Source organism: Prionailurus viverrinus, chromosome B2 (genome assembly GCF_022837055.1).
Source record: "Prionailurus viverrinus isolate Anna chromosome B2, UM_Priviv_1.0, whole genome shotgun sequence".
NCBI lineage: Eukaryota > Metazoa > Chordata > Mammalia > Carnivora > Felidae > Prionailurus > Prionailurus viverrinus.
Window position 1 is genome coordinate 12,198,529 of NC_062565.1, and position 22,950 is coordinate 12,221,478.

Here is a 22,950-nt window from a genome sequence, read left to right on the forward strand (position 1 = left end):
GATTCATACTTTTACTGAATGCCTCTCTTCTTGCTTCTGATTTGATTAACGGAGTTATTGAGGGAAGAAGAGCACAGTTTCCAAATAAAATAGCCTCGGCTCCTTGTTTGGATTTAATGTGGTAGCCGGGCTATTTTGAAACACAGTTATATGTTTCTTAGTTTCTACTTCTAATGCTCAGTTCACTCGTGTCTTCCTGTTTGGCTTGTACCTTCCCCTTCTGACTCAGTTTTCTCTGTTTCTCTTCTTACTCTGCCAGACCACTATTGTGCCTCTGCCTTTGGCTTTTCTCGCTTACCGGCTCCCTTGTATGGCCTTTTTTACTGAAGCATGTCTCTGTTCACTGTTTCTTTATCCCCAGGCAGACCCTCCAGATGGAAGGTTCGTCTTTTCTTTTAATGAATACATTTCATTTTGATGCGGACAGAATTTACATACACTGAAATACAACATCTATCTTAAAGGTGCAGTTCAATGAGTTTTGATAAATGGGTACCTCTGCTTAGCACCCTAATCTGGATGTAGGATGGTTCCATCACTCCAGCGAGTCTTTATTCCTCCTTCCTGTCAATTCCCATGGCCCCGTCGTATCCAGCCTCTGACTTCTTATGCCATAATGAGTTTTGTCTGTTCTCAAACTCCATACAAATGGAATCATGCAGTGTGTGTTTTCTTGTAAATGCCTTCTTTTGTTCAACACATTTTGGAGATTCACCCTCATTGTTGCATGCATCAAGACTTCATTATTTTTTAAAATGCTGGCCAGTATGCCACTGTGTGTGGATGCAACAGTTTATCCATTCACCTGTTCACAGATATGTGGGTTGTTTGCACATTTTGACTATTTTGAAGGGAACAGCTATAAATGCTCTCGTACAAGTCTTTTTGTGGATATATGTTTTTATTTCTCTTTGGAGTGGATTAAGTGGGACATAGGGTAAGGTGTGTAACTTTATAAGAAACTTCTCATGAAGCAAGTGGTTGTAGCAGTTGTATGCTACAAGGGTATTAAAGTCCCAGTCACTCCGAACCCTACCAATATTTATTGTTCTCGTTCTTTTTAATTTTAGCTATTCTAGTGGCTACATGAAGTATCACATGGTTTTAATTGCATTTCCTGATGGCTAATGATGTTGAGCACCCCCCCTTTTTTTAAAAAATGGTTTTTGGCCATATGTTTAGTGTCTGTTCCAGTCCCCTGACCGTTTAAAAAAATTGAGTTGGTTGCCTTTATTTTTGGATGTGTAAGAGTTCTATATATATCCTGGATATAAGTCCTTTGTCTGATATATGTATGACCACATATCCCCCCCAGTGTTATCTCTGGTTCCTTTTTTCATTTTTTAACTGCATTTTTGGATAAAGAGTTTTTAATATGAATGAATTATAATATATAATCTATTAAGATACATATATTTTTTCTATGTCTTTATAGCTTTTTGCTTACCCTCTGGTTACTAAGATATTCTACTGTTTTCTCCCAGAAGCTTTTAAATTTAGCCTTACTATTTAAATATATGACCTATCTCAAATTAGTTTTAATGTATGGTGTGAGGTAGGGATCAAGATTCAAAATTGTTTGCATACATTTATTGGAATGTATAAAACACTTATGGAAAATATTTTCTGTCCTCATCAAATTGCCTTTGTTAGAACTCAAGTGACCGTCTTTGTTTTGTTTCAAGACTCTTCAATTCCATTGATCCACATGCTGTACTAATGTCAGTACTGTACTGACTTGATTAAAATAGCTTTGTTGCAAGGCTGCAGTGTGAGTCCTCTAACTTGGTTCTTTTTCAAGATTATTTTGGGCGTTCTAGCTTTTTAGAATTCCGTATACATTTTAGCATTGACTTGGAATTAAAAAAAATGCTTTTTAAGTGCACTTTTGGTGATGGGCACAGGGTATAACACTGCATGTTAACTAACTGGAATTAAAATAAGAACTTAAAAACCAAACAAAATAAAACAAATTGTACGGCTAACAACAAATTCTTTTAGAAGTTTGTTTGGATTGCATTGAACTATGAGAAATCAACTTGAGGACAATTGACCTATTAACAATTTTGAGAACTTCCAATCTGAAAATATACTAGATCTCTCTGTGCTTTTATTTATTAATTTCTCTCAATAACATTTCCCCATTTTTGCAGAGGCATTGAATGGGTTTTTTTTTAGTAAAATTTAACTGTATTTTATGTTTTTTGATGCTATAATAAATTTATTTTTTATAGAATCTCATTTTCAAAATTTTTAATGTTTAGATAAGATACAACTGATTTTTGTTAATTGACCTTGTATCTTATGGACTGCTAAATTCACTTACTAGTGAGGGCACATAACCATGTTCCTTATCTTAAGGGGAAAGCTTTCACCCTTTCACCATTAACTGTCATGATAACTCTGAGTTTTTCATAGTTGTCCTTGATTGGCTTGAAGACGTTTCCTTCTATTCCTGATTTTCTGAGGGATGTTGATTTATTTGTTGCTATCAGCAAAGGATTTTGAATTTCATGTAGTTCTTTTTTTGCATCTAATAAGATGTCCTATAGCTTTTCTCCTCTATATGGTGAATTACATTGATTGATTTTAAATGTTAAACTAACCTTCAGTTTCTGGAATCAGAAAAAGTTACTGATAGTTATCACTATTTTTTTTACCTATTCTTTTAATATCTTATTATGTATATTTACAACTGGGACCATTAAGAATATTTATCCCTATGGGGCACCCGTGTGGCTCAGTCGGTTAAGTGTCCGACTTTGGCTCAGGTCATGATATTGTGGTTTGTGAGGTGAAGCCTCGCATTGGGCTCACGTTGGGCTCGCGTCAGGCTCTGTGCTGACAGCTCGGAGCCTGGCGTTTGCTTCGGATTCTGTGTCTCCCTCTCTCTCTGCCCCTCTCCCCACTCGTGCTCTGTCTCTCTTTCTCTCTCTCAAAAATAAACATTTTTTTTAAAAAGATTAAAAAAAGAATATTTATCTCTAATTTTCTTTCCTTGTATAGTATTTACTAGGTTTATTAAGTGTTGGTGTTATGTTGGCCTCATAAAATGTGTGGCAGACTATTGCTGTCTTCACCATTTTCTAAAATAATTTTTTGTGATATTTTATTTCTTTTTAAAAAGGTGTGCAATTCAGTAGTGAAACCGTTGGGCCTAGAGTTTTCTTTGTGCAAAGGTTCTAAAAGTACGACACTGTGATTAAAAACATACAGGAAAGTGTTCTTTTTTCTTTTGGTGAACGGTTCTCTGAGTTGTAACACATACATAGAGTTGTATACCTTCTGCCACAGTCAGGATACACAACGGTTACATCATGGTGCCGGGGATTTTGATAATGAATTCAGTTTCTTCACAGAGAGCAAACTATCCACATTTTTAATTTATGCTTTGTTATATTTTGGTAAATCATGTTTTCCATTTGTCAAGACATTATTCCTTTCATCTGAGTTGTCAAATTTATTGCCATCAAGTTATTTATAATGTTTCCTCACTGTCTATTTCATGTCTGTAGGATCTCTGAAAATATCCCCCTTTTCACTTCTCATATTGATTATTTTTTTTTTCTTTTTACTTTTGTGATTAGTCTGGCTGGAAGTTGATCAATTTTATTAATCTTTTCAAAGAATGAACTGCTGCTTGTTTTCAGATTCATTGATTTCTGCTCTCATCTTTATTTTTTCCTTCTTTGTCCATCCTTTGGGTTTAATTTGCTCTCCTCTTCCTAGATGACTGATTGGAAAATTTTTCTTCTTTTCTGTTAGTAGGTGCATCCTCTTTTAGGATTATCATGTCTACCTAATGAATATACCCTTTATTTTTTTTATTATTATTATTTTTTAATATTAAAAAAATTTTTTTTTTCAACGTTTATTTATTTTTGGGACAGAGAGAGACAGAGCATGAACGGGGGAGGGGCAGAGAGAGAGGGAGACACAGAATCGGAAACAGGCTCCAGGCTCCGAGCCATCAGCCCAGAGCCCGACGCGGGGCTCGAACTCACAGACCTCGAGATCGTGACCTGGTTGAAGTCGGACGCTTAACCGACTGCGCCACCCAGGCGCCCCATGAATATACCGTTTAACTATGATACAATGTTCCTTTACCTCTGGCAATTCTCCTTGTTACAAGTCTGCTGATACGGATGTGACCACAATAGCTGTAGGCTGTTCAGATGTCAATCACCCACTTGTGGTGAATCCTCCTGGCTTAACAACATGGCACAGATTTAGGTATATAATAAATACTTCCGTCGTTACATAAGTCAGTATAGACGTTCCCCGACTTAAGATGGTTTGACTTACGATTTTTCAGCTTTATATGAGAGCAAAAGTGATACGCATTTAGCAGAAACCGCAGTTTGAATTTTGAATTTTGATCTTTCCCCGGACTAGGATATACAGTGCGATCCTCTCCTCTGATGCGGGCCGGGCTCTGTCGGCCGTGTGATCACAAGGGCAGACGGCTGATACACTGACGAGCATTCTGTACCCATACGGTTATTCTGTTTTTCCCTTTCAGTATAGTACATAAGCGTTCTGAGCACGTTTAAGGTAGGCTAGGCTGAGCTATGGTGTTCGGCAGGTTATGCCTATTAAATGCATTTTCGAATAAGGATATTTTCAACTTAAAGTGGGTTTATGAGGACATAGCCTCATTGTGAATCAAGGAGTATCTGTATTTTGTTATTTCTGTTTTATTTCCTTCAGGTTTCTTTAATAGTAAGTATTTTTAATTTCCAGAAATAGGGAGGATTTTTAAAATTTCCTTTTTTTTAATTTTTAAAATTTTCTCCATGGGTATTACTTTATTTTCTTTAATGTTTATTTATTTATTTTGAGAGAGACAGAGAGAGAGAGAGAGAGAGAGAGAGAGAGAAAGACACAGAGAGAGAGAGAGAGAGAGAGAGAGAGAAAGAGAGCCAGTAGGGGAGGGGCAGAGAGAGAGGATCCCAAGCAGGCTCCGTGCTGTCAGTGCAGAGCCCAATGCAGGGCTCGAACCCACAAACTGTGACATCATGACCTGAGCTGAAATCGAGAGTTGAGAGTCGGATGCTTAACTGACTGAGTCACTGAGTATTGCTTTAAATATTTTGAGGCCGTTTTGTTGGATGCATATATATTCGTGACCGTAAGACCTTTTTTTATTAATTGTTCCTTTTGCCAGTATATAATGTCCTTTGTGGTCATTTATAATTTTTTTTTTACCTTATATTCCATTTATTTGATAATAAAAGCACTACCCTGGATCTTGTTTGTATTTCGTTCATATTTGTTAGTTCCTTATTTTCATCTTTGTTTTACGCTTCATTTTATTTTATTTTTTTTTAAATTTTTTTTTTCAACGTTTATTTATTTTTGGGACAGAGAGAGACAGAGCATGAACGGGGGAGGGGCAGAGAGAGAGGGAGACACAGAATCGGAAACAGGCTCCAGGCTCCGAGCCATCAGCCCAGAGCCTGACGCGGGGCTTGAACTCACAGACCTCGAGATCGTGACCTGGCTGAAGTCAGACGCTTAACCGACTGCGCCACCCAGGCGCTCCAACACTTCATTTTAAATGGATCACTGTTTTTCCCCCACATATTGTATATAGTTTGGATGCAGTATTACTGTTACTTGAGTAGTGACTTTATACCCAATTATAATTACTTTTATTAATAAGACTTTTTTTTAGCTCTGTCTAATGTTTTCTACGTGCCATTTATTTTTGCTGCTGCTGCTGCTTCTTTTTTTTAATCCTTTCCTTCCTTCCTTTGGCTAGATTGAATTTTCTTTGGCTAATTTAAAAGAAGATATTTTATATTATTCGTATAATTATTCTTACTTTTATCTTAACCTAAACTTAGCTTTCTCTAAGACTTATAGTGACTACATTGTTCCCCCAGTTACCCCCCACCTCATAACCATTAGACCTCTCCTGTCTCAGACTGCTGGTTTTCCAAATTTCTACCCTTCTGAGTTTCTCCAAGAGTTTCCCTGACTACTAGTGTTTGTTAATGGCCAACACTCTGAGATGGGTATCAGTCCGCAGCCTGTGCAACTCCCCCAGCTTGTTTGAAACCAGAAGTGACTTGACTTGATCTTTAAGAAAGTTAATGCTTCTGGCAAAGTGAAGGGTAGATTTCATTGGGGTAACATCGGAGACAGAGGTACCTCTAGGGGTTTTCTGCAGTAGTGCAGAAGAGTTTATGATAGTGGAAGTTCCGTGGAAGGATCGATGTGTTTGTACTTGAGGCGTGTGGGAGAAAGAAGTCGATGGAGCTAAGCCTGAGTGGTAAATATGTTACATTTCTTTATTTTTCAAGTTCCAGTCACACGATTTCTTTTTTTTTTTTTTTTAATGTTTATTTATTTTTGAGACAGAGAGAGACAGAGCATGAACGGGGGAGGGGCAGAGAGAGAGGGAGACACAGAATCAGAAGCAGGCTCCAGGCTATGAGCCATCAGCCCAGAGCCCGACGCGGGGCTCGAACTCACGGACCAGGAGATCGTGACCTGAGCTGAAGTCGGACGCTTAACCGACTGAGCCACCTAGGCGCCCCTTCAGTCACACGATTTCTTACTAGAGTTTTGCTGGCAGGGTTAAGTGAGGTAAAACATGTAGACTACATGACATATCCTGGTATAGAAATGATCATGTAAAAACCGGACGGCTGATTTCCACATTTCTGTCTCAATGGCTGTATGAAGGGGCGTAGGAAGGCGGCAGGTGCTCTAGAAGTGTTTTTGTTGTTTTTGCATTGGAGAGCAGGGGATAATATAATTCTTTTATTTGTATTCCTTGTCATTTTGAATTTGAATTGCCGATGAGACATCTAGGTAGCAGATAATTGGGTATATCCGTCTGGAGCTGATAGAAGACAGGGTTTTGAGAGTAGTTAGTAAAACTATAGGGGGCCTTCTAGCAAGACGTGACAGGGGGAGAAAGAGAAGAGATCCTTGGAAAAACATTTATAGAATGGATTTGGAGGAAGAAGATCCATCAGAGAAAATTAGGAGGCCTTGAATCTTTTTTTTTTTTCAAAGATTTATTTATTTTCGAGAGAGAGAGAAGGGGCAGAGAGGGGGCGGGGGGGACAGAAGATCCAGAGTAGGCTCCGCGCCATCAGCACAGAGCCCAGTGCTGGGCTCAGACTCTCGAGCCATGAGATCATAACCTGAGCCGAAGTCAGACGCTCAACTGACTGAGCCACCCAGGCACCACTAGGAGGCCTGGATTTTTGTCCCGTTTCTGACACTAACTAGTTTCCTTAACCTTTTAAGAAACAATCTTTTCAGGGGCTTCTCTCTCTCTCTCTCTCTCTCTCTCTCTCTCTCTTTTTGAGCTGTTCTCTCTCTCTTCCATTCTCCCCCCCCCTCTCTCCCTCCCCCTTTCTCCCCCCTCCTCCTTCCCATGTTCTCTTCCTCCATTCTTCATTAATTTCACAAATATTTCATGAATACCTGCACAGAGCACAGCACCCCAGAGAAGGAGCACCTAAATCAGACTGGGGAAAAGGGAGTCAGAGCAGGCTTTCAGAACACATGCCCTTCAAACTAAGCTTTTGAGAACGAGGAGCGATTTAGACAGCCTGTGCAAAGAGAGACCAGAAAAAAAAAAAATGCAGAATGGTGTATGGACAGACAGAAGGAGCAACAAGCAGATCAGTGAGTCAGGCCTGACAGCGCTGGAGAGGTTCAAGGGCTAGGTCAGGAGGGACCTTGTGTGCAAACTCGGGACCCTGGATTTTATCCGGAATGTAATGCAAACCCCCAAGTCCACTGGAGGACCAGAGACAGGGCTGTGAAAAGTCACATGTGTGGTTTCCAGTGCTGTGTATGTGGCATGATAAGGGAGCAGGTGGTGGACAGGGGACCAAAGAGGAAACAGTTCTAGAAATTCAGGTGACAGAGGAATGTGTATTTAACGACCGTGGAGCACCTGCTCCATGCTAATCGCCGGCCTGTGTGCCGGGGATCCCGCGTGGGCCAGGACACTCAGGCCCCTTATTCTCAGGAAGCTTGTGGTGACCGTGGAGATGACAGGCGTGTAAGAGAAAGCAGATTGGAGGGATGTTAATGAGACAAGATCTAAGGACCCGAGGGTGAATCAGACCTTGGAGGTGAGTGAGAGGGCAGGGCCTTCTGGTTTGGAGAGCTGGGTGGACCGCGGCACCACTCGGTGCCCTGGGGAGCCCGGCAGAAGAGCTGAGTGGGGCTTCCAGGTGGAGGTGTCCAGCATGTGCTTGGAGAAACAGCTCTGGACCTCAGAAGGGGCCTCTGCGGCTTCTTTGTGTACTAGATGGAAGAATTGAACTAGTTGTTTCACTTACTTGATTTTCTTCCCTTCCATGACTGCATTTCAGCGTCTGCGTCTGCGTTTCACTAAAGACCAGACTTCCTTCCACATCTCCGCAGAGCCTCATACGGAGCTGGGCAAGATGGTCGAGTTTACTGATCGTTTCAGGTGGATCTGGAACCCAGTGCTATCGATTTCATTACTCACTGTTGATCCTTGCTTTCCCCTTACCCTTCTAGTCGCTACCTCGACTTTGGCTTGCTGTGTGAATTGCTGTGGGTAGTTGTGCCATAGTCTGTCTATCACACGCGCTCTGAGGGCTTTGGTCCACTCTGCGCATTTTATAGAGAGAAGAGACCCGGAGGGTTCGTGAGGCTTCCAACGTGCTCGTGGAGCTAGGATTAGGTCTCTTAATTCACTGGTCCCTTTGGTACTGCCTTCCCTCCCCCTTGCAGAGTGAGTTCTCAGGTATATATTTGTGCAGGAGTTTGGAGATGACTAAGCCTGTGTATGTGGCTTTGAGACTTCATGTCAAGATTGCCAAGAAGCATTGGATTCCGTTAGCTGTGACGTAGGCAGGCGGCCGTCCTTGGTGCCACCAGTTGGATCGGGGCAGCTCTCTGCCCACACGCCCTTGTTTGGGGTGCCCTCAGGAGGCTGTCAGGAATCCTTTTACCCCAGGTGTAGAGTCCTACTGCGCTGTGACTTCAAAGCAAAAGCAAAAAGTGCAGAAATGACCTGCCGGAGTGTGAGAAGCACTTCTTGCTGGTTAAGAGTTTCAAGTGCGAGAGAAAGAGACGTGTTGAAAGGACATTTACTTTCATCAGCTCAGAACATCTGCTTTTTATTCTTTAAAAGGAAGCAACACCTCAAATTACAGCAGTCCCTAGGCAGGCAAGCACTTGAGATTTTGATCTGTGCAGATTCTTCGAGGGGGTGCCTCCCAGAGCTTTTAGGAGTGATTTGTAGCACTTGACAGATTTTGGAGGATGACAGACAGGGTTTGTGGGGAAGGGGAGAGGGCAGCAAAGACAGGGGAGGAACCGCTCTGTGAAACAGCAAATGAGCCTTTTCTCTCCTACCTGGGTAGAAGTAGAAGCTGTACTCAGCAGACCCCGGAGACCACATTAAAATCGGAAATGAAAACCAAACGCCATGTTTTTTTTTTTAATAATTATTATTTTTAATGCAGTGCCCACCTCCGGAGCATTCCTCCAGCGTGGGCTGCATCGTAATTTCCCCTTTTATATAGATTTCATTTTTTTTTTTATTGTGCTGAAATGTACATGGCATAAAACTTGGCCACGTTAACTGTTGCTAATGTGGGGTTCCGGGACATCAAAGCCATTCACAGTGGTGGATGTCACAGCTGTCCTACATTTGTTCTTTTTATTTTTTATTTACTTATTTTTCCCTTGGGTAATTATTTTATTTTTTTTTATGAATATAATTTATTGTCAAATTGGCTTACATACAACACCCAGCGCTCATCCCAACAAGTGCCCTCCTCAATGCCCGTCACCCATTTTCCCTCTGTTCTTTTTGATTTGAGGTGCAGGTTTCCCAAATTAAGCACCTTAGGAGGCAAAGAAGCATCACCCCTAGCCCCAGAGCCCATCGTAACATTAGAATGGAGCTGGTAGGTGCCAAGGGTTTTTTCTTATTCACGTGCTTTTGTTTAAACCTAGCTGTGATACTGTTCTAGGAGGCTGTAACGTGAATTTCAGAGTTGGAAGGGAATTTGAAGATGGTTCACTCCATTCCCCTGTTTTTAGATTAAGAAATGAATAGCCCAGAGGGACAATGGCTTGCTTAGCTGGGTCCAGAGCCCAGGTGCTCTGTCCCCTGAGACCACTGCCCTGGGCTAGTCGGTCTTTAGTTTCAAAATGTGGTATAAAAAATTCATTGGCGGTTTATTTTTAGGGTAATCTCTCTCTCTCTCTCTCTCTCTCTTTCTCTTTCTCTGTGTGGTTTCTGTGTCTGGATTTTTTTTTTTTTAATGGCGTCTTCAAACAGGAATTTGTTTTAAGCAAGAAAATCACAACCTTATTGTTTACCAGCCATGACCTTAGACGCTGACATTCACTCCTGTCCTGCCTGTGTTCGGATATCACTATACCCAGGATCTTCCTTCTTTCTCCCCCACCCCCGTTTCTTCTGCTGATTGTAGTAAAACCAAAGTTTAAAGGTGATCCTTGTTTTTCCCCAGTTGGGCTTCTCCAGACAGTTGCTCTTGCTTCTTAAGATCTGTTTCCCACTTAGGGAAATTAGGTGAAAACTTGAGGAAGCAGAGCCTTGCAGTTAAAAACACAATGTCAGCTTACCACTGCACACCCTCGGGGGCCGGCCTGCCTGTTCCGTCTCCTCTCCAGCCTCTCCTGCCTCCCAGGGCCCACCCGCAGGCAGTTCTCACCTCCTCCTGCCCACATTGGAGGTCTGTGGGAGGTGGTTAGGAAGCCGGAGGACTGACGGGGAGCTCGGGGGGAGCTGGGGTATATTGTTTGGGTCGGCCATGTAAGCCTTGTGCTGCTGTGTAAATGGCCAAGATTCAGGCGTTATCTCGGGACTTCTGCCGGGCACCAGACAACCCGATCTCCTGGTAAGGTTAAACTTGGCCCTCCCCTCCCTCCCGCCCTCTTTGATCAGCCGGGAATGGCCCCGCGGAGGGAGGGCAGGAGGGAGGGGGAGGCCAGAGCACAGCGAGATGTGCACTCGGCAGAAACATAATAACCACACAGGCGGAACAGGGAGTGTTTTCTCAGTCTGTACCCCAGATACAGAGGAAGAAGTCCATTCCCGAATCCTTGCCCGAGCTCATTCTTAAAGGGTACCTTTAAGACACCTTCGCTGTCAAGAGCCTGCCCAGACCATCAGCTTGGCCGGCAGCCTCGGGGAAAGTCCGAGACGACCCCGGGATTGGGAGAAAGAGGCTAAAAAGCATGCACTATCTGCCACGTGTGTTTCGTAAAAATGTAATTGAAGAAGACAAGAGTAAGCTCCCACTGCTGCCTAATAGCTTATTTTTTTGACTGAGAAGAACGTTTCTTTTCATTCAGCAGATCATTTTAGGTGTCATTCAGTTTATTTTAAGCAGTGTGTTTCATCCTGAGCAGATTAAGAATTTTATTTTTTTAAGCTCTGGACTGTGTTGCTTCCTCCTGGGAAACTTTTTTTTTTTTTTTTTTAACGCCGATGAACAAAATCTATGCGGTCAGGTACTGAATTTTTGCATGTTTGTCTTCTAAGAGGCAACACAGTTGATTCTTCAAAATCATGTGAACCTGACATTTCACTTGGGGAAGTCGAAGGAAGTCGGCGAGGTCTCACGTTCGTTCATGAAAAGACGTGCCTCTTTTTCTCCTTATCACCTTTTAGTATCTGTCCTGCTGGCTGGCGGGCTGTGGTCTGGCTTAGCTCTCTCCCTGGAAGTCACATTGTGCTCCAGAACCCTGTTTACTGTGACCCACAAACAGTTCCCAGGCTTCGCAGCGAGGAGCCAGAGGTAAAGCCATCAAAAAGCAAACGGTGGTTCAGCCCTCCCCGAAATCCACCTGGAATGTGTCTCTGAATTCAGTTAGACCTGTTTGGTCTCCTTTTGCGTCCTCACTCGCTCCTAACTTGCAGCGCCCTGCTCCCCCTTTTTATTTTCACTTTTATCATTTGAGTAGTAACGGACGGGGAAGTAGTTACTCAATTTGTAAAACGTTGGGTGGTGAGGTCACAGATGCCGAGATTAGCCTGTAGTTTGTAACCGTTGCAGACAGACGACAGCAAGATCTTGCCTGTGTATTTCGGAGCTGTTTTCAGACGGCAGCAAGATCTTGGCCTGTGTATTTCGGAGCAGTTTTGTTGGTCTTTTAAACGTAGTGGTAACAGGGAAGAACAGAGAGGTTGCTTTCTGCCATGGTGCTGCTGAATCCTTGAACACAACCCATCAGCAAATCCAGATGCATTTCAGCAGGCACGGAATATTTCTTGTCTAGTGGTGAACTGAACATTGCATAGAAGAAAACAGAAAGGGGACTTTTTTTTTCTGGAAGTAAAGATCAGGTACTAATTTCTGGAAAGACCTTCTGTTGCACAAATTAAATTTTCATTCCTCTCCGGTTGTATTTTCTTGGTGTATTTGAGCTTTCCTGCTGTTTTTTTTTTTTTAAATTTGCTTTGTTGAAAAAAAAAGGCAGTATGGATCACTATATTTTGTTTTATTAAGCTGGAAGGACAATCATAGAATCTGAATTTTAGAGTTGAAAGGGTTTTAATCTAACTGAATGTTCTAATTTTACAGATGAGAAATCTGAGGCATAGTGAGGTTAAGTGACCAACCTTACAACACACAGCTTGTTTGTGTGAGGGCTGGGCTAAAAACCCAGCTCTCCAGAGACTCCTACTTTACTGTTTTTCTTCATTGGGCATAAGTTTTTAGCTCCAGCTAGGATCTTTTTCTGTTATTGGGATTATTTCTGAAATGGTTGGGTCTTGAAAATGTATTATTTCAAACCTCCCTCCATGAAATCTCATTACCACGTAACGTGGAGAGTGTATTTACACATGCCAAAACAGTCTTTAATGATTGTCAGTGTGCCCTATCTGGAAGTTTTAATCTTCTTTAGAACAAGGTTTATCTGTTTAAGAAAGGCCCAGGGGTGTGTTAAGTGTGGATGGAGAACAATGAAGCATTACCTCCCAGGTCTTGGGGGACAGAGTGGGAGAGGTGGAGGGAGGGGCGTCAAGCACGTTCTTACTCCCGTGGTCCATGCAAGTTGCTCAAATAATTTATCAGTGACACCCTTCTTCGCTGCAAGGCACTAATGACTGAGTGATGTGTGTAGACTTGGAGGTTCTGGGCCCTGTTCAAATGAATCACGAACATAGTCCATTTCCAGTGCAGATGAAAAGTTAATCCCGTGGAGGCAGAAGTGGTTACTATTCCCCCTGCGCCATTACCTCTGTGACATTGTCTCTCGCGGTGCCTTGGGGAGAGATGATCGGAAGGGGCAAACATTGTCTCCTGGTGCTCATAGCCATAGGAAGTCATGAAGGGTAAAAGATGTGTGTGCAGGGTGGGCAGTACGTGCTCAGGAAGGGACCTCCTTCTGTCCCCTGGCCAGAGCTCCGGGGGCCCCGTGGGTCTCCTCCTAGTAGCTGGGGCACCGAGTGCCGGAGTGCCGTGGCTTTGGATTGGTGACAACAATACCCATTGCCTATAAGGACATGATTATTTATTTGGCCTTAGGTGTTACGAAGATGTTGTTTGATCTCCATTGGGCTTTGTTAGAAGTGTATTAGAAAGTCCCAGGGCAGAAATGTTTGGTCCCTTTGGTGGAGGTAGGTCACCTACTCACTACATGAGTACATTGAAAACATGTTTTTTTTTTTTTAATGTTTACTTATTTTTGGGGGGGAGGGGCAGAGAGAGGGGGAGACACAGAACTGAAACAGGCTTCAGGCTCTGAGCTGTCAGCACGGAGCCCAGCATGGGGCCCGAACTCATGAGCCATGAGGTTGTGACCTGAGCCAAAGTCAGACACTCAACTGACTGAGCCACCCAGGTGCTCCCAAAACATTTGAGGATTAAGCCTAGTGAGAGTTTTGCATCTACTATGAGAGATTTGGGGAGTTGGGGGCAACTACAGGGGGAAAAACATAGAAAAAAGGAATTTTTAAAAAGCAAAAAAATCAGGCTTAGCTCTTCAGAGACCACAAAAAAATTTAAAAGACTTAAGTGCAAAAAAAGAAAAAAAAAAAAAAGAGGGGAAAAATGCTGTTAAATAGCCATATTCTAAATAGCACCACAGTAACTGGGATCTGAAGAGAATGGAAAGCAGGGAAGGTCTTAGGGAAGTCCAAGGGGAGATTGTAACAGTTTGGGAACATCCTTGTACGTGGAATTATTTTGCCCTTAATATGTGATACTGTGTTAACAGTATGCTGAGGAATTTTCCCAATTAGCAATCCAAAACGGAATCACCTCATACGTATATGCTGTCGGTGAGATCCAGTTAAAAGAAAACGTGTGGTTGGGTGCATCCTTCTTCCCGCTCCCTCCTCGTCCTGCTGCGGGTGTCCACTTTAATACGATGCAGGTGTGGGTGCTATACCGGTGCCCCTGTGCAGTGTCTTAGAAAGGAGTCACCAAGTTTGGAATTTCCTTAAAACTCGTACTAACAGAGGTATCCTCTCCATACAGCAAAGATGTTAAAGAGACTTTAAGAGCTGAGAGTCTATTGCACTAACGATGTCCCTCGTCTCCCCTCTCTTAGCTTTTAGGGTCAAAACTACCTTTCCCGGGGCGCCTGGGTGGCTCAGTCGGTTAAGCGTCTGACTTCGGCTCAGGTCGTGATCTCGCGGTCTGTGAGTTCGAGCCCCGCGTCGGGCTCTGGGCTGACAGCTCAGAGCCTGGAGCCTGCTTCCGATTCTGTGTCTCCCTCTCTCTCTGCCCCTCCCCCGTTCATGCTCTGTCTCTCTCTCTGTCTCAAAAATAAATAAACGTTAAAAAAAAAAAACTACCTTTCCCTTGAATACGAGAAGGAGAGAAACCCCTTTTTCCACTATTCCTACAACAGAGGTTTCAAAACTCCCTTGGTTTACCTAAAACTAGGAGCTTCATGACAGGCAGACCTCTGACCAGTAGATCAGAAGGCATATTTCTTTCTTTCATGCGCGTGTTCCTTTCCACCAAAGAATGCAACACTATAATTCCTTTGAGTTCCTTAATGATTATTCACTTCTGTTCCCTCATGTTTCTCTAGTAGAGATTTAAATATTTAATTTTGTGTACTCCTGGAATTAACTGCTTTCAGAGGGTATACGTAGTCAGCATATTTAAATGCATCCGGTGCGGACATTGTTAGAAGGAAGAAAAAAAAGAAAAAACCCAACCACCTCAACATTTTCAGGAAGAAATTATTGTAAAATGAGGTATAAGGTTTCCTAAATAGAGTACAGGATAGTGGACATTAATGTAACCTTTTTCTTGGAGATTTATTGTCATTTCTCTGAAATGATTGCACTGATGTAGTACGTTATGATGCCCCAGAAGCTCGTGATTCTTCCTGATGTCACGGCCTCTGTCCCATTCACTTTTCTTGGTTGCCGTGTCTTTAGAGCTCCTTTTATTTGCCTGTCTGATCTGTTGTAAACTTAAGGGAAACCGGAGAACCAAGCTTATAAAATCACTAGCCTGGATTGGGTACCTGGATTCTCACCTATTGCTTTCCCTACGTACCACCTTGGCCCATGGTGGTCACGGCCACGTTCTGGATGCTGAAGGCTGCGCCAGGCAGGGAGGAATAGGATGTTATTATGTAAAAGTAAGGGCTGCCAGTGTGCATGACGGTTTTTATTTAGTAACAGCCCAGATCGGCACTGGATAAAATAATAAAAATAAATATGATCCCTTCTGTGCTTTAAACTAATCTTGGTTCGAGTTGAATCTGTAACAAGATGGTGGTCTAGGACTTCAGCGTTTACTACGAGACCGAATGGGAGACCTGTTGGGGGTAGACCAGAAGTTTCAGAAGCAATCTTCATCCCAGACAGGGGATTGCCTGGCTGGCATGTCAGGGTTCGTGGGTAGAAACTCCTGGGGTACCTGTGCCTTCCTCTCTCTTCAGCTCCATTATCCCAGGAGGCAGGGGAGAGGTGACAGTCTGAAGAGCATGGGTGTGCAGCTCTCCCACTTTGCTTCTTCCAGCCGGGAGAGGAGCTGGGGAATTTTATGCACACACCACAACACTCACTGGGCTCACAATGTAGGTAAGAGGACAGAGTAATAAATTATTCCGTGTGCATGAGTGTGTGCGTGTGTGTGTGTGTGTGTGAGAAACATATTTCCCCCCAAAGTGGATACAGAATGAATATAAATCTGACCTTAGGAACTCAAAATATTTTTTTCATAGAAATAACGTATGCCATGGGGCGCCTGGGTGGCTCAGTCGGTTGAGCGTCTGACTTCGGCTCAGGTCACGATCTCGCGGTCCGTGAGTTCGAGCCCCGCGTCGGGCTCTGGGCTGATGGCTCAGAGCCTGGAGCCTGCTTCTGATTCTGTGTCTCCCTCTCTCTCTGCCCCTCCCCCGTTCATGCTCTGTCTCTCTCTCTGTCTCACAAATAAATAAATGTTAAAAAAAAAATTAAAAAAAAAAAAAGAAATAGCGTATGCCATAGCTGGGTCCCAGGAAAGCCCACCAAGCCCCATGGTCCCTCAGGGCCATGTCCATCCACTTGGATGTACTCTGCATAGGTCCTTGGTGCCAAAGGCCCTTCAGCTGATGGCACATGGTTATGAAGAATGGCCACTGTGGCTTATAGAACAACAGTGAACAATGTGAGTAGAAGCAGTTTGTTACTCGACTGGTAGAATGAGTGAGGCTAGCAAAGGACCTGATGGGAAGTGAAATCACTTACTGAAGTGGTTCCCAAGGACCCAAATAAGAACTAAGAGCAGAAGGGAAGTTAAAGGTAAAGAGAATTAAGAGTTCTGCCACTGGAGGAAGAACATTCTAACATCAGGGCTGCCTTAAAAATAGAACAAGCTGATTGATGAGGTAATGAAACCTCCATCACCTGAGATGTTCAAGCAGAGGTGAGAGGCCCCTCTCAGGAGGAATTCTCCAGAAGGAAGCCATATATTGAATGGAGGGTTATAATTCACAACCAGTGCTTTTTCTCCTAACACTGATATATGGTATTCAAGACTCGCATTTGTGAGGTAATGTAACAGCATTGAAATAATTTTAACAAAGGCAAGTAGCCATAGTTTCACAACCCTAATACAGTATAACTTTATTATGTTTTTTTATTTTTTTAAGCTTTATTTATTTTTGAGAGAGAGAGAGAGTGTGTGTGAGTGGGGGAGGAACAGAGAGAGAAAGAGAGAGAGAGAGAGAGAGAGAGAGACAGAATTCGAAGCAGGCTCCAGGCTCTGAGCTGTCAACACAGAGCCTGACACAGGGCTTGAACCCATGAACTGTGAGATCATGACCTGAGCCGAAGTTGGACGCTTAACCGATTCAGCCACCCAGGCGCCCCAGTATAGCTTTATTTTTGTATTGGATGCCTCATTGCCTACACCTAATTTCTTTAAAACAAGAGGCAAAACTTAATAAACACAATGTCATTTTACCACTCTAAAGAGCGTAATATTCACCATTACTGATCTGTTTTCACACTTGTAAGTGCTATAATAATACATATAAATGATATATTCACATTATTGCTGTTCAAGTGTTTAAATTCATTATTAGCAAAATCAAAATCATTCGAAACATGTAGCAATCTTACATAGTTTACATTTTTCATTGTTTTAAGATTTTGACAGCAATATTTCTGCACATTGGTGGTCCTTGAGGATTAGGCAGGGCAAGGTTCTTTTGACTTTTATAATTAGCATGCTGGATTCCCAGTTTTTCCTGCCCTAGGGTGGGCTGTGTCTTACAGTAAACTCTGCTAAAGGGTGATTGGAGTTTGGACAGGGAGAGCAGGCTTCCGGTTACCAGAGAGAGCCTGTGACTTACTGTCTGTGCTTTTCGTAGGTCACCAATTTTCACAGAATCTGAGTATAATTAAATACACTTTATAATAAACTAGGCTGAATATAATTTAATCTTTCCCTGAAGGTACTTCGGAGTCTCGGAGTGCTCTGGGGTCATGGTGAACATCAATTACCTTCTCGCGGTGGGTGTGCAGAAGGAGGCAGATAATAGAGTTCCATCCGATTGAGTTCTGGATGACCAGACATTTGTTCTGTTATCACAGGGAGTCCAATGTCAAGACTTTGCAAGATGCTTGATGTTAAATTCTCAGGCAGGAGAGGATGTGATAAAAGATGAGCTCGTTGGTTTTGAGAGGTTGAAAGTTGACGATAAGCATCCCCATGGACGTGGTAGTTTAGATAGAGCACTCTTTAGTGTCTAAAGCTCTCTCACATAACTTGTCACCCATTATTTGATTCTTACGACAATTCTAGGAAGGAAACATGGCACCTGGCATCCCATTTTTACAGTTTCAGTGACTTGGCCAAGATCCCCATAGTATGTAGGTGGCTGTGGCCACTTGAGTCCAGAATTCAGTGTTCTTGTAAGCATTCCAAAGGATACTAAAACTTTGTGCAGTGTAATATTTTTAGTGCCTACTGTGTTCTCTGTGATGTATTTGTTAGCTCATTTAATTTTCACAAAAGCCCTATGTGTGGGTGGATATTGGTTCTTTGAATATTATTATGGCTCCCATGTTTAGAGATGAGGACTCTGACATACACAGGTGAGGGCATGCAACTATGATGGCGGAGCTGAAATTTGAACCCAGGAGCTTGGGGCTGTGTGGCCCGGGCTCTCCCTTTCATGCCACACTGCCACTCTGTGCAGATCCACCAGTGTGGGCTCAGCCGAGAGAAAGCACCTACTACAGTGCTTGTTCCATGGCCTTTATTTTTAAAAATAGTTTCTATTATTATCATTATTATTATTTATTATTATTATTATTATTATAGTCACAGTGGCCAAAACCATATTAAAGTTATCATATTTGTTTCCCTTTACGTGAACATGTGTGTATTTTTTTAAATTTTTTTTTCAACGTTTATTTATTTTTGGGACAGAGAGAGACAGAGCATGAATGGGGGAGGGGCAGAGAGAGAGGGAGACACAGAATCGGAAGCAGGCTCCAGGCTCTGAGCCATCAGCCCAGAGCCTGACGCGGGGCTCGAACTCACGGACCGCGAGATCGTGACCTGGCTGAAGTCGGACGCTTAACCGACTGCGCCACCCAGGCGCCCCAACATGTGTGTATTAATTAGATATACTGTCTTCCTGAGTCATTAAAATAGGCAACTGTGATCATTATATTTGTTAATATTATTATACCCAGCTGCACTTGTCTTGACTTACAATTTCACAGCATTAGAGAGCCAGCAAGTTGTCTGAGAACCCAAAATAATGATCCATATTATTTGTCGTATAGTTCCTTTGTGACGGTGATAAAATAGAAGCTCGAACTTAAAGGTGGGGAGAGCAAGGTTGCTGTCGATGGTTGCCAGCAGGCCCATGATACAAACTGCACAGAGCTCCTTAGAAAATACACGGTAACCCCTTTTACTCCGTCTGAACACACAGCGCCTACAGCTTCCGTTTGTCCTCCGCTCCAGCCACACTTGCTTGGTTTTGATCTGTTTGTGCAAGGTGATCCTCTCTGTGATTATTTACCATCCTTCACTGTGCTTTCTTGACCATGAGCTTCAGGCCAGAAGCTCTTTCTAATGCAGGAACTCTATTGGCGTCCCCGTGGTACCTACTTCATAGATGTAACTGGCAGTAACTGCTTAGTAGGTGCTTTATACTTTTAACATACCTCATTTTTATTATAGATACCCCCCCATCTTTTAACATTTTTTTTTTATACATTTTAAATTTTTTTTTTTCAACGTTTGTTTATTTTTGGGACAGAGAGAGACAGAGCATGAACGGGGGAGGGGCAGAGAGAGAGGGAGACACAGTATCGGAAACAGGCTCCAGGCTCTGAGCCATCAGCCCAGAGCCCGACGCGGGGCTCGAACTCACGGACCGCGAGATCGTGACCTGGCTGAAGTCGGACGCTTAACCGACTGCGCCACCCAGGCGCCCCGACATTTTAAATGGACATTTTTTCACAGCACTGCATCTGTACTTAGGAGCTACAACATCTCTCTTCCTCTTGCCTCATAGGAGTTTATATTCCTTCTTTCAGTGAATTTTACAGAGCACTCACTTTGTGCCACATACTCTGTAGGTTGAGGGAACGTAATAACGAGCAAAAGCAGACAGGGTTCTTGCGCTCGGGGAGCTTTTCCACTCTACTTGAAGATGGCCGTGAGGAAAAGAGCAGATAATGATTTGGGACTGTAACGCCTACTGGGACGTTCCCACCAGACATCACCATCATCACTATGGAACACTCCAAGGGTGCATCCCATTTTTTTCAGTGCATTTAATTGGAATGAAAGACACGGGTAATGTCTGCGAACACTCCAGTAGGTTGTAATTTGAGTCTCTTTGTCTCCCTTCTTCCCTTCCCTCATTCTTTTGTCTCATTCTTAGTTTTGAAAGCTTAGTCGCTATTTCCTAGACCTTTCCTAATACGTCATTTGGGCGACCCAAAGGCAGGACACATGGGTTGTTTGAACTGGGCCAGCGCCATCTACGAAGGTGGTGGGAGAGAGGATGCCACGTTGTGTAGCCAGGTCTTCCTTGAGCTCTGACCAAATTTGTGTTGAGTTCAATCTTTCTGGACAAGTCACTCTCTTTGCGTCTCCATTTTCTCATTATTGGGATAAGGAGCTGAAACAGAAAGATTTGCTAAGGTTCCTGCCAGTTCTGCAGTTCTGTGAGTCACCTGTTCCTGAAAAGTTGAGTGTACTTATTTCAATAAATGGGAATATATTTTCCAAGGAGCCTGGAAATCTATTTTCCAATTATCCTTTCCCCTGGTTTATAACTTATCATCGATGTGTTGTGGCTTCTAACACTGTTGCTGCTCTAAGCCCATCAAGAGGTTAATTACCTGTGAAGAATGAGATGCTGCTGGAAAGCTGTAAAACGTTTGAGAGAACTTTGGAGCTAATCTCTTTGGTAATGTGAATGAATAAATGCCCTTCGTGTATCTAGTTTCTGGGAGGAGGCATAGCGGTATTGGGCATACGTACTGGACAAAGTCAAGTTGCGGTAAGAATTGAGTATTGAAGATCGTGGCCAAGCACATCAAGGATCATCTTCTTCCTCTCAGAGGTTATTCAGTTGGAGCACAAATAATGCTTTTAAAAAACAACCGGATCCGGGGCGCCTGGGTGGCTCAGTCGGTTAAGCGTCTGACTTCGGCTCAGGTCACGATCTCACGGTCCGTGAGTTCGAGCCCCGCGTCGGGCTCTGGGCTGATGGCTCAGAGCCTGGAGCCTGCTTCTGATTCTGTGTCTCCCTCTCTCTCTGCCCCTCCCCCGTTCATGCTGTGTCTCTCTCTGTCTCAAAAATAAATAAACGTTAAAAAAAAAATTAAAAAAAACAACAACAAAACAACCGGATCCTTCCATGTTGCCTTAGGCATCCTGAATAGTACCATTTTTTGTTTGTTTTATCTTGCTCTCCTGTAGTGGGTAAAAACTCTAAACGAGGAAAGAGATGAGGAATTTATTGAAAAATTTTTTTAATGGCCAACCCGGTTCATCTTCTTTTCTAGTCTTCTCCATCTGGAATAGAACAGCTCCAGGCCCCAAACTTGCTTTCCTCTGACTTCAGCAGACCTCATGCATTGCAGTTCCATAGCACTGCCTGGCACTCAAGCTTTGTCTTAAAGAATGAGTATTGTCTTGATTTGCTCTAAAATATGCCAGACAGGAAATGCCCTCTGCATATAGGGAGGGTCGTGTGTTTCAACACACACACACACACACACACACACACACACACACACACACATCACTAAGCACATCTATTCCCCGTATTTCCTTTCAGTAAAGCACCTAGAAAAAAGAGAAAGCTGTCTAACCAGCTTTTGGTGGTTGTCAGGGATATCATTAGTGGGAATCTCAAGATACTGAATTTAATTTTATGAAGTACTTTATTGGTAGTTTTGGAAGGGCATTACTTTTTAGGTAACCCCATTTGTCACTGAACGGGAGGGAAGCAGAGTGGATGCCACCCAGAATGTTTTGTGGAAAGCAGACCTATAAAGAATTCCCTCTTTTCCCCATTACCCTTATATTTTTGGTTTGCTGTGTTATGTTGCATCCAGCTGGCCATATTCCATCCAACGGGATGTTACAACTTGGGAAAAATTCTCAGCCTTCAGTGTTAAACAGTACTTTAGCTGGTGCTCTATGGAGAAGGCCAGAGCTGGGGCTTTTGGCCTGTCATCGATAAAGACGTCTCCAGCTAGGGAAGCATTGAACTGTTAACTTGGTAATCCTTGCATCAGCTTGCCTCTGGAGCCGAGCTTAGAGCCTTTATTCTTTCTGTGACTTCAGAGCTGTTTCAAGAATTCTTTCTTCATTTACTTGGCACTAAACATGTGTTTCTCAGGTTATAGGGAAGGATAGACTCCCAAGAGACAGACGTTGCGTTTCTTTTCAACAAGAAGGTTTTTTAAGTAAAGCTAATAAATGATATGTCTCATTGTCGTGGAAATTAATCAGTATTTTCCCCCCTCCTGTCTTGATCCTTTTTACTTTAGATAGCCACTGTGATACAGTCTACACGAATCCCCGGAGCTTGAAAATGAATTTAAGAGCTAATGTTATTAGAAAGTTCTCAAGTCAGTGATATAGGAACCCAGGGACACATAATCCACAAGAGGTCCCTTGGTGAACTGGGATTTCAAGGACAGGTGTTAAAGTGGCCGTATGAAAGTACAGTTTCATTTTAAAGTGGCCGTATGAAAGTACAGTTTATATTTTATTTGGTGAGGATTTCTGGTGGAGAATTTTTTTTTTTTTTTGGTCTCCTGGTTGCTATGGCAATACTGACTTAACAGAGTTTTGGTGACCTCTCCAAGTACCAAATAAAGTTATGATAAAGGCGTGCAAATATCAAGGAAATCATATGTGTCCTAAATACAAATATCTAGATTAAATTTGTATTCATCTTCCTCATGGTGTTTGTTATCGTGTGTGTGTGTGTGTGTGTGTGTGTGTGTGTGTGTGTGTG

General features: G+C 42.9%; 1 protein-coding gene across 13 annotated transcripts in view; it reads left to right on the forward strand.

The window, feature by feature from the left end:
- ATXN1 (ataxin 1) overlaps nucleotides 1-22,950 on the forward strand; it is a 413,952-nt gene that overhangs the window by 50,535 nt on the left and 340,467 nt on the right. The window lies entirely within an intron of this gene.